The following is an 11,122-nucleotide window of genomic DNA, read 5'->3' as shown; positions in this document are numbered from 1 at the left end:
ACCCTAGGATTTGACTTTACATCGAGTTGCAGGCGATTAAAATTTTGCTTGTTGCAGCTACCTAAATCTGGATTTACTGAAGAGCAGCTGTCAACACTGTGTAGAGCTATGATTACAACGATAGTCTTCTGAGACCTAGGGAGGTGTTCTGGCAAGTAGGTTACTCTATATCATTTACTGTATTATGCTTTAGAATCCATATTTTCATTTCTGTGTGACCACATCTTGACTTGATACGGAAATTATGTGTCTTAAATTTTTCATGCAGTAGATGGAATCATTTCCCTTTGATGCGTATTTAGAGAATACAGCTGTCCTAGATATGTCTTAAGCAGGAGAGGGGTTCAGAGGAAATACAATGCAGCCACTGCCAATTTGAGAGATCCTAATGTCAGGCAAGAAGGAGTTAATGTGGACTTAAATATATCTGAAAGCAAACACACTTAATGATAATGACAAGTACTTATGCAAATGAACTGCTAATACTTATCCAGCCAGAGGTGATTAAGTCTTTGAGGCCAACTGGAGATTTCACCCAGCAGGGACTATTTGGAAGCTGGTAAAAGACAAAGGCTTAAATAACTTCAGGGGTTATAGCTCTAGCACTGCACTTAAGCCACATTTCTCTGAAAGATCCTTTCTTTCCTGCTCCTTCCCGTCCCCCAAGAAGGAGGTCACAACTTCAGTTACCTTGTAAATCTTTTAACCTATACATTTTAAGGCCTATAAGAGCACAGTAACCTATCCCAGAGTGATATGCTGGTATTAAATAGACTGGAATAATGAGCGGACCTAAGGGATTGTCTAGTCTGATACTTAATTATGTAGATGGGGATCAAGGGGGAAAATGGAGGAATTACATTTGTCTCTAACTCCTATAGCGTATGTCCACAGAAAACATTTATTGATAAATTTTTATTAAAAGCCTTGCTTCGATAAAAGAAGGCAATATAGGCATGAGTGAAATTTAGGTCTATATAAAATGGTGAAAAGAGATCTTTAAGCAAAATGAGCTACCCTATCTGAAACAGAGAAAAGGAAAATTATTAGCTACTGGAAGGGCATTGTAATAGTTCATTTTTTGTTCCCAATACATCACTTAGTGTATCATTTTTATGCGCTGCTATCATACAGCTGGATGCTATTGGAAGCCAATGAGGTTTCAAATTGCTAATTTTCCCTTTGTCCTGTATTTCACTGGTGAAAAAAGCTGCCCTTCCCTGAAGGGGAAGGCACAAAGACATCTGTAATGCAAACCAGCACATAAGTAAATAAGTAGATGAGGTTGGTCTGAGGAAAGAGGTTGGATATTTTTGCAGATATGGAAGACGCAATAGGTTTGTAACAAGCACGCATCCTCTTCAGATGTGTATGTATATATACACATGTGTATATGTATATATACATGTTGTATTAGAACAAATCATCCAAGTTCTGCTTCTCATATTAAAGGATATTTTCCTAAATATATTTTCCAGTCAAGCAGAAATTGGGTGTTTGATACATACAGCTAACTAAAAAGAAACTTGTTACTCAGAATTATTATTATCTGTTTTGTCCTGTTGTGACTAGTATTTCAGAAAAAATAGTTGTATGGGCTTATGACTCAACAACAGCTTCAGGAAAAAGCCAGTAGTTAACAGGTGTTATCAATCACTCCTCAATCTGGTCTTCATAGCTGGGAGAAGAGGATCCAGCTGTCTGAGGTTTTCTGATTAAAAATTCCTTCTTATTAATCTCCCAGTCTTTTGCTTGTGCCCAAACATGTTTTATACTTTTCTGTGGGCTTGGGGAAATGAATGGATTAGTAGTATCATGCCTCTGAGTCAGTAAGTCAATTAAAAGCTGCAATGTATAAAATGGAAGAATGAATTATTTAGTGGATAACAAACATGAGCTAAAATTCCATTTACTCACATTTCAAGCCAGTTTTTAGTTTCAGAATTCATATACCAAAACCTAATATTTTTGCATATTGCTAAAAGTAAATGTTTGCAAACAACATGTGCGCTAAAGTTTCAACTGGAAGTCTCTTGAGTGCTTTGGGACTTTACATTTGGGATGTTTGCTTTCCTTCCTATTCCCTGTCCCCAGTGAAATTTCAGGCAGTGGTGGGAAGACAAAGAATTGTTTGTCTGAAGATCAGCACTAAATATAATGGGAGATGTAGATTTGGACCCAAACTGCATACCCTGTCTTGTTTGGAGAATCTCTGTTCAGATTTTGCTATGACTTTATAATGAGCCATCTAAAACTTCAGAGATCAAAACCTTCCAAATCAAGATCTGAGTTTTACAACACAAAATACATATACACTCACTCACCACATCCATGTGCTTGTTTTTCATACATCTAATTAAGGCAACCTGGGGATTTTTTGTGTGCAGAACCCTGCAGTACAAATATTTCTGTTGATCTCGCTGGGACTTTTGCAAGCCCAAGGTAATCCTAGAGAGAATATTTTCCTACAAAAGGGTTTTATTTCTTGCCATTTAAAAAGCACTATTGACTGCCTTTACTGTAACACATACTTTTCTGCACCTTCATCATCACTCTCAGTATGGAAGGCCCTGCAAATCTGCAAGACTGACTGTCAGCAGTGCATTTAACTTATGGTGCCCTAATTAGAAACAACTCCAGAATGTTTCTTTTATTTAGAGCCAAAAGAGGCCGTTGATCTATTGTTCATAATGACTGACATCCATTTGGCATAGGAGAATGAAAGATCTACTTTCTGAATCTGGTTTATGCAATGTAGTATTTATTTTAATAACTGAAATCAATGGTAAATATTTATAAAGTATCTGACTAATGTAAGCACTGAACTCCAGCAGATTTTCAATGAGAGCTGGGACTGAGCCCCCTTTGACTGAAGGGGGACCATGTATTTCTGCTGCACCACAGATGCTGTCATTCACCCCCTGAGCCCATAGGATCCAAACCAAAGACTTAGATATTATGTAGTCCTCTCATGAGAATCAAGACTGACCAGTCCTGCTCTTTTTTTATTATTAAAAAATAAAATTAAAAACTGATAAAAGAAACTCATCCATCACCACTTTGTAAGAACATACTGACTTTTGCTAAGCTTTTGGAAAGAAGGTATTGGAGGGCCTTATGCTCAGATGGGAGCTGTAGCTGGCAAGCACCAGTTCAGGCACCCTTGAGCTCGGTGTTTTATACAGCAGTGTCACAGAGCAGTATTCTGAAATTAAGTGTTTCTTTGTTCATCATGATCACATTCTCGTTCTGATCTCAGTGTGAGGCACCAAACAATCCTTTATGAAATGTGCTCTGTAACAGCCATGAATATTCCATGCGTAATTTGGGAGTCTACCTTAACCTTCTTCAGCTATTTTCCAAAAATCTTGAATTGCCAAAGACTGGAGAGACCACAATATTTTTTCTTGTTGCCCACAAATTTTCCTAAGGATTGAGACTAAAAGTTTTGCCAGGTTTTAAGAGGCCTGACTTTCTGAACATTTTGAGTTTCCATGTCTAAAAGCTTTATTTCTTCAAGAAATTTTAAGTTCTGCACTCACTTCTCACTTCCAAAATTTTCCTACCCAAGTTCCTACCCAAGAATGGCAAAAGACTGCAGAGCTCTCTGGGGCCATCGCCAGCATACTTGATTTTGAAAGGAGACCGGAAGGCAGGGTTACACCTGGAAAGCAGCTTTTGTTTTTGTAAGGAGTCGTTGGAAGATCTTGCACAACAACTTGTATCATCATTTTCTGTTGTGATCTGAGGTGATACATTACAAGTCCGGGGCACCAACAGATAAAAGGTACTCCTACACTCAATAGCTCTTCCATTTAATGGAAACATCCAATCCTCTTATTATTCTTAAACATTTAAATGTATGACATCCTATGTGCCTTCAGACATTGCCTTCTGATCCTGATGTGCATCAGTTCTTGCAAAAACTGAACAGGGAGTTAATCTCATTTTCCCGCTTGAATCTAAGAAGTTTCAATAAAGAGAGAGCATAGAAATATACGTATAAAGTGCACACTCCATAGACATACAATCCTTTTCCTAAAGAAAGCAAAGACAAAATCATTCATTTTGGAAGAGAGGGGTAAATATTCTGTTAACCAGCAAAAAATAGCATGACTATGACATTGGTACTTTCAATGTTATAAAATGCTTTATTTAATGGTAGAACTTTTCAGCTAATATAGTTGTGCCCAAGTTGAGTAAAGTTCAGAATTTTTAATTAACTACCATTTTTTTTTGCAGAAGCAGCATTCCACTTAAAAGGTACATATTTGTAGGTTATTAAGGGCTTCCCCCCTTCCCCCCTCCCCTTTAGTGCTGTGAGAGTCTACACTGTATTGGACTGGCAGTATTAGCTGTATAATTTTATATGAGTACATCTAGAGTACACATGTACTGTCTTCTGTGCTTAGCATGCATATAAACCATACGTAAGGGTCTAAAGCCAACCCCCAAATTTAGTGATGTTTACATCGTTATTATATCCTTGCTATAAGGGAGCTAGTAAAATGTGATTCAGAATTCAATTTTTAATCCCAAATGAGAATGTCATGCAAATTAATGTGCATCTTCCTTATTTTTCTGTACTAATAATGATATATCAACCTTGGACAGAAAATGATAGAATTCTACATCTCTTCATTTGGACGCTGAAGTAAAAGTGAAATATAAAATAGCCTTTCAAGTGTAGTGGTATCTTCTTTCCTTCCAATATTTCCTCTACTAAACCATTCTAGAAATGGATCATTTTTGCCTAAACAGATAATTACTTAGATTTTGTTTTTTTATTGCTTATGATCAACCCTCGTTGACTCTTTTAACTATCACACTATGAAAACAATTCAAAACCCTCTTAATAGTGGTAGTAAGCATGAAAAGCTCTTATTCTTTTAAATTTAAAATGTTTCTGTAAATTTATTCAAGCTCCTGTAATAAGAGAGATTGGTTCATAGGTAATGAACATGTGAATCTCAAACCTTTTCTTTTTTTTTAACAATTTATATGCCTCATCATGCAGGAAAAATGAGTGTAGGCTGAGTCGAACTTTCATAAGAAGGTGGAGTTTTTGTCAGCTTTTATTCCTCCAGAGGAGGTATCTGGGGAAAATGGATAATTACAATACCAATTTTTATTATCAAAATAATGTGCAAAATTTATGACCTGATAAATCTGTCCTTGGATGGAGATTCTCATTTTGATAATCCCCCTAAAATGAGTAATAAAGCACCTCAGATAGTAATAAACCATTTTTCTTTGACATTTCATGATATGTGTAACAACAAGTAAGAAGGAACTTCAAAGACTGCTTACTTCAAAAGCTCTATAAAGTCCATTTGAATAAAATCCACGACTTTCATAAAAGTGGTGTTGAAAATGTCATGAATTAAATTAATGGTCTACATCTCTTTGCTTCATATTGTCTGTATTTTAATCATAATGTATTCTTCAGCACATCCTGCATGTTGTTGATTGAAGGAAATATTAAATCCAGCTGAGCTTTAAGCAATTTTAAAAGGAATGAATGAATATAATTATACATGTTAATAGTCCTGAATCTGCTTTTTTATTTGCCCCTGCCTGTCATATAACAGATCAGTAAGCTTTGCTTTTTATAACTATCATTAATCTTTCACAAAGATTCAAAAAATATCCATTCTATAGTTATGTTGTTTTAGTTTTCTTACTATAGCCTTGTTTTAATGTTCCTACTGTGCCAGGAAGAGAACCACTGATGATTTGATCAACTCCTGGGAAAAAAAAAATCAACTTTTCCTAATTAAAAAATAAAGTTTTAAATGTTCCAGTTACAAAGAAAATGTCAGTTGACAATAGGTAGAATTGACACTAAAACTGATCTTTTGGGAAGATCATACTGTTTATTTGATAGTTATGAAGAATAATGACAATATAGACTACAGTATTGAGTTCACTAATGTTCTTTTATACCAAATTATTCATGTATGATGGGGTTTTTTTCGGTAGAATTTGTTATGGTTAGAGGAAGAATAAGGTAGCTTGAGTTCTATCCGCAGTCTGACCCTGGTCAATGGTAACTCCGAAAAGACATATTCTAAGATAGTTTGTATTACTTTTATTACACTACCCTTTGACATAAAGGAACAAATAATTCTATCATTGATGAATAAGAACTAGGGTAACAGTAACAGTTAATAGTTAAGAATTGCACAACAGAAGTATACTTCTTGAGTACTTCTAAAATGTTGTACAAGAAGTATAGATGTTCTCTAGAGTAATTTATATAGTTATAATAACGTACATGGTTGTAGTATGGTTATATTTTCTTTGCAAAAACTATGTTCCCCAACGGAATATACTCTAAAATTTTGCTGCTTACATCCAGAAACAAGTTCATGAGCACAACTGAACAGACTTGCTTATTTTTTCCACTGAATAATGTGTCACATCTAAGACTAGGAACAAAATAGGAAGTGTCCTTTTCCTTAATGTTTACCATTGCAGATACAGAATATAGGCAACAGCCTGAAGAAGATAAGGATCTCAGATCTTCACATCATATTTCTCCATCCTTGGTTGTTTCAAGACTGAGTGGAGCTAGTCTTCTGTGAATGAAAACTGTATTTAGGAGTAAACCCTTACCTTGAAGAGCAAGAGGTTGTGTGGTATATAGAGGAGGTGTATAAGTTCCCCAGCTCTTACAGCCAAGTTCATATCTTTGTTTTTGTGAATTTTTACTTCTTTCTGTGCTCCCCCGCTGTGGAGATTCTTTTTCTTTGTTAGAATAAGCCTAGGGTGACTACAAAGCAATGGGTTGGTATGAATCTCAGCCACGCGCTCTGTGTAGATATCCTGATCACCAAGGGTTTGTCTTTCCTTCCAATCTATGAATGTCTTGCTTTCTATTCTGGGTCACTCTTACACTATATTGCAGGAAATGCAGTAGTGACAATCACGGAAACAGATTTAAAGTGAGTCCTGTTGTATTGTAGCATTATGCACAGCACCGGTTGCAAAATTTGCCCTAAGAAGCAGCCTGCCTTAGCGACATATTACTAACACTAGTCTGCTTACAGGTGCCTGAGCTAACTGTCTAATGATAGCTGATATATAGAGATATATATGAATCAGTGGGACAGTTTCCCTCTGTTGTGATTTCAGCAAAGACAAGGCTTTGTCTGTTTCCTCTACTGAATTCTGGCTGGCATTAACTTTCCACCAAGAAACCAAGAAAGCCTTCTGCATGCTCGTCTGTCCCAAACTGTGAGTGTCATCCTCCCTGTCCTTTCTCTCAATACTGTTAAGCCTGTTTCCCAAGGAAAGAGTCTTATTCGACCTGTCTGTCAGAATGCAGTCCCTCCTCTCTATCCCTATCCAGACCCTATAAATTTGGAATTTCAGTCAAATTTGACAGAGGGAGAAAAATCCTTAAGAAACATGTTTTGAAATTCGATGTGTTCATACATATCAGTGTGGTCAAAAACATATCTAAATAAAAAAACGCATTTCTGAAAGAAAACATCTGAGAAGAGGACAGACCCCTGTGAAGAGGGATGATAGTGGGAGCCTTTGTTCATTGGTCACCTGGGGAAAAAAAGGATCAAGCATGTCCTGCCAGGGGGGACACCTTTTCCTTGGAGTACTTGCTCTGTCATGCATTGGTGAATCTCATCACAAACCGTGACTGCCAGGGAACCAGTCTTCTCCAGTCATCCAACTTCAGGTTCCTCCAGCATTTTCACTGGTCATGAAATTGTCTCTACCCTTCTATGAGAATAGCAGCTAGAGGCACAAAGGAGCCGAGAGGTCCCAGTGGGCTCTACTGGGACATAGGGGCAAATGACGGCAAGACAAGCAGGGAGGTGAAGTGACCTTCAGGCTCTTGGCCAAAGTGGGTGAACCACTAGGACTGACTCACTGAGTCACCAGGATCGCTGCTGCTAATGAAGAGCAGATTTGCTGATGCTTTCATGAATGGTGCTACATGACTTTCTGGAGCTGGGGTACCACTGACTGTGTGAGCTACTAGGCGATATATGAGAGATGTGCGTTATACTCCATTATATACCTACTGTAATAAAAAGGCAAATCCTTTTTTTGTTTTGTTTGTGTAGGATACGCAAACCTAAGCAGGATTCAGGATCTATTGCTGTATATATCACTATTAATCATAATCTTCCTCCCTCCCAACATGTCCTGTTCTTTTCTGTGTATTGTTTTCTTGTGTGTCATTGCTGGTAGTGATGGCATTTTTCTTTGTCAAGTCTTAATTTTGTCTAAAATGATAAAAATGGAAAGAAAACCTCAATTGCATAAGAATGCTAGGTCACACTGCATCAAAACTAGTGCTGTGTTATTTTTCAATAGCAGATAAGTTTTCTCACTAAGACTGACCTTATAATTTATCCACTGGGGAGCTAGAAAATACAACTGCACCCTTTGAGATGATAATTATTGCTGAAGTAATGTTGGAGAGATATTTGTCTGTGAACATTTATGTTAAACAGGTTGATATTATTTGCCTTTCCCAGAAGGAATTGATATTTTCATATAGTATTCCCACGCTATATTTCAGTTAACAATATTGACTTTATACAAATTTCTGTAGAAGTTATATTCGGCAACAAAAGTTCACTTAAGAAACCCCAACCATGTAAATATGGTAACTGAGTCCTCGTGTAGTTGAGCTACAGAGTAATGATATACCAATGCCTGAATGTTTCTTTGAGATCACATTGGTTTCCTCTTGGGATAGCTGAAAAAGGTCAAGAAGCATAAAGTCAAAGAGGGAATAACAATTAAGGAAGCTAATCCTGTATGTCACCAAATAACCTTTCCTATTCTTATATGACTCCTTTAAATTAACATGGTCAGTTGTGAAGATAAACATGCCCATGCTTTTCTAGTAAGACTGACAACTTACAATAAGGTTTGTAACACTACAGGTACCCTTTTTGTCTGTGATCGCAGTCAGTACTAAATATTGCTTTGTCTGCTATTGAAAAAGCCTGTCAGCCTTTTTGTTTAGCCTAAACTCTACTCCAAATATATTCTGGATGAGATGCAGGGGGGAAGAATGGGGTGAAGGATGGTGGTTTGCAGCATGGATACATACACAATAAGGAAGTTTCAGGTTTCCGAGGCAGTTCTTGACAAATGTCTCAACCAATATCTCTCACAAAACCTTAGAAACATGATAACCTAAAGAGAACCCTTCAGTTTAGATAATGTCAATGTCATACAGCTCTACATATTGTCATTTTTGGTTTTGGTTTTTTTTTTAAGATGACGTCTCAGTTATGATTTCTCCTTTAATTTTCATAATAGAGTTTGTCTCCACAACTTTAATTTGTTTATATTTTGCACAAAGCATGTGGGTGTACATGTGAAGCATAGACTCTTAAATGAAAAAGGGCTTGTAAAGGTAATTCCTAAGTTATTTTTATGTTTTTCATTTTACATTTATATTTGTGTTATACAGATGCAAGGAACATTTATGTGACAAGTAAGATATTTTGTACATTCACGTGTTTCAAGTCAAAGATGTCACCAGTTGAAGTAATGTAAGCATGTCATCCTACTTCACATTATTCTGCTACCATCATTTTGTATTTGACGGTCCTTTAAAAAATCACTTGAGGAAACACTGGAATCAGCTAACAGTGTGCTTTAAAGTGCCAGGGGTGTCTTTTTAATAGGTATCTGTGTTACATAATGCAGAATTTTGTACTGTACACTGACTCTGACTTTTTATAAAGCAGAAAGGAATTATGAAATAGTGGATTTATTGTCATACTTCATTGTTTAAAATTAGGTGTATTTTAGATGACTGACATTGGTTTTCCAAGTTTGAAACTTTGGCTCTGCATGTTTATGTTTTATGGGCTCTGAATGGAGACAAAATGAGAAGAAATATGTATTCCTTCATTTACAATTTATAAAGAGATATGTGCCAAGAAAACAAAGAAGGGGAAAAGAGTGATGTGCATAAAAACTAAGAATCCAGAAAAGGAGGAAAGGTACTTGAATATAAGTTGCAAGAGAAGTGCATTCGTGAATCTCAGATTATTACAGACAGGCAAATCTTGATTTTTGAAACTTCTGCTATTGTAAGGATGAGTGTTGAACTCTTACATGACATAGAATGACTTGTCATGTTTAAATTAAAATAGAAAATTTTACTCTTCTTTTCTTATGTAACGGAAATGTTGTGAGGAGAAATATCAGCCTGATGTAAATTGTGTGCAAGTAAACAAAACCAAGAAGTTCTCAAATTCAAGTCTTCACAAGCTGAATAGCCTAATCATGAGCCTGATTAATACTGTGTTGAGCCATCTCTGCAAAATGTACAGCAAAGCTGAAATATTATTGTCAGACAGCACTAGTTCAATTCCCAACACGGATCTTAAAATAATATTAATCATGGTTAAATAAAGTATACCATCATCTGTATGAACCTTCTGCTTATGAGTAAATTTCTATCTAAATATAGTAATTAAAACTTCCTTAGGTTAGAGCTATGTTGTCACTATTATCTTTACTTAGCTATGAGAATTGGTATAAAAATATTGCCTTATTAGGTGATGGTAAATACAATTTTGCATGCCTCTCTCAGTTTCTATAGCATGACCTATCAAGGTCAACAAAGACTGTGAGAAAATGTTCTTTCAAATGATGAAGGCTTAGTTATTTTAGACAGAAATAATATTGCTATTATAACATGTTTTGCAATATTAACTATTCTAGTCTTCTAATAATAAGACTTAAAAACTAGAAAGACATTACAATAATGCCTTAGCGACCATGAAATGATAGAATTCTCGGTTCTCGATGAAGTAAGGAGGGGGGCAGCAAAACCTCAACCAAGGACTTCCGGAAGGCGGACTTTGGCCTGTTCAGGATGCTGGTTGAGAGAGTCCCTTCGGAGACAGTCCTGAAGGGCAAAGGGGTCCAGGAAGGCTGGACGTTCTTCAAGAAGGAAGTCTTAAAGGCGCAGGAGGGCTGTCCCTGTACGCCGTAAGAAGAACGGGCGGGGAAGACGACCGGCCTGGCTGAACGGGGAGCTCTTGCTGGGACTCAGGAAAAAAAGGAGAGTTTACCGCTTGTGGAAGAAGGGGCAGGCGACTCAAGAAGAGTACAGGGATCT

The sequence above is a fragment of the Aptenodytes forsteri genome, unplaced genomic scaffold, assembly GCF_000699145.1.
Source record: "Aptenodytes forsteri isolate BGI_AS27 unplaced genomic scaffold, ASM69914v1 Scaffold207, whole genome shotgun sequence".
NCBI lineage: Eukaryota > Metazoa > Chordata > Aves > Sphenisciformes > Spheniscidae > Aptenodytes > Aptenodytes forsteri.
This window is presented reverse-complemented; position numbering follows the sequence as displayed.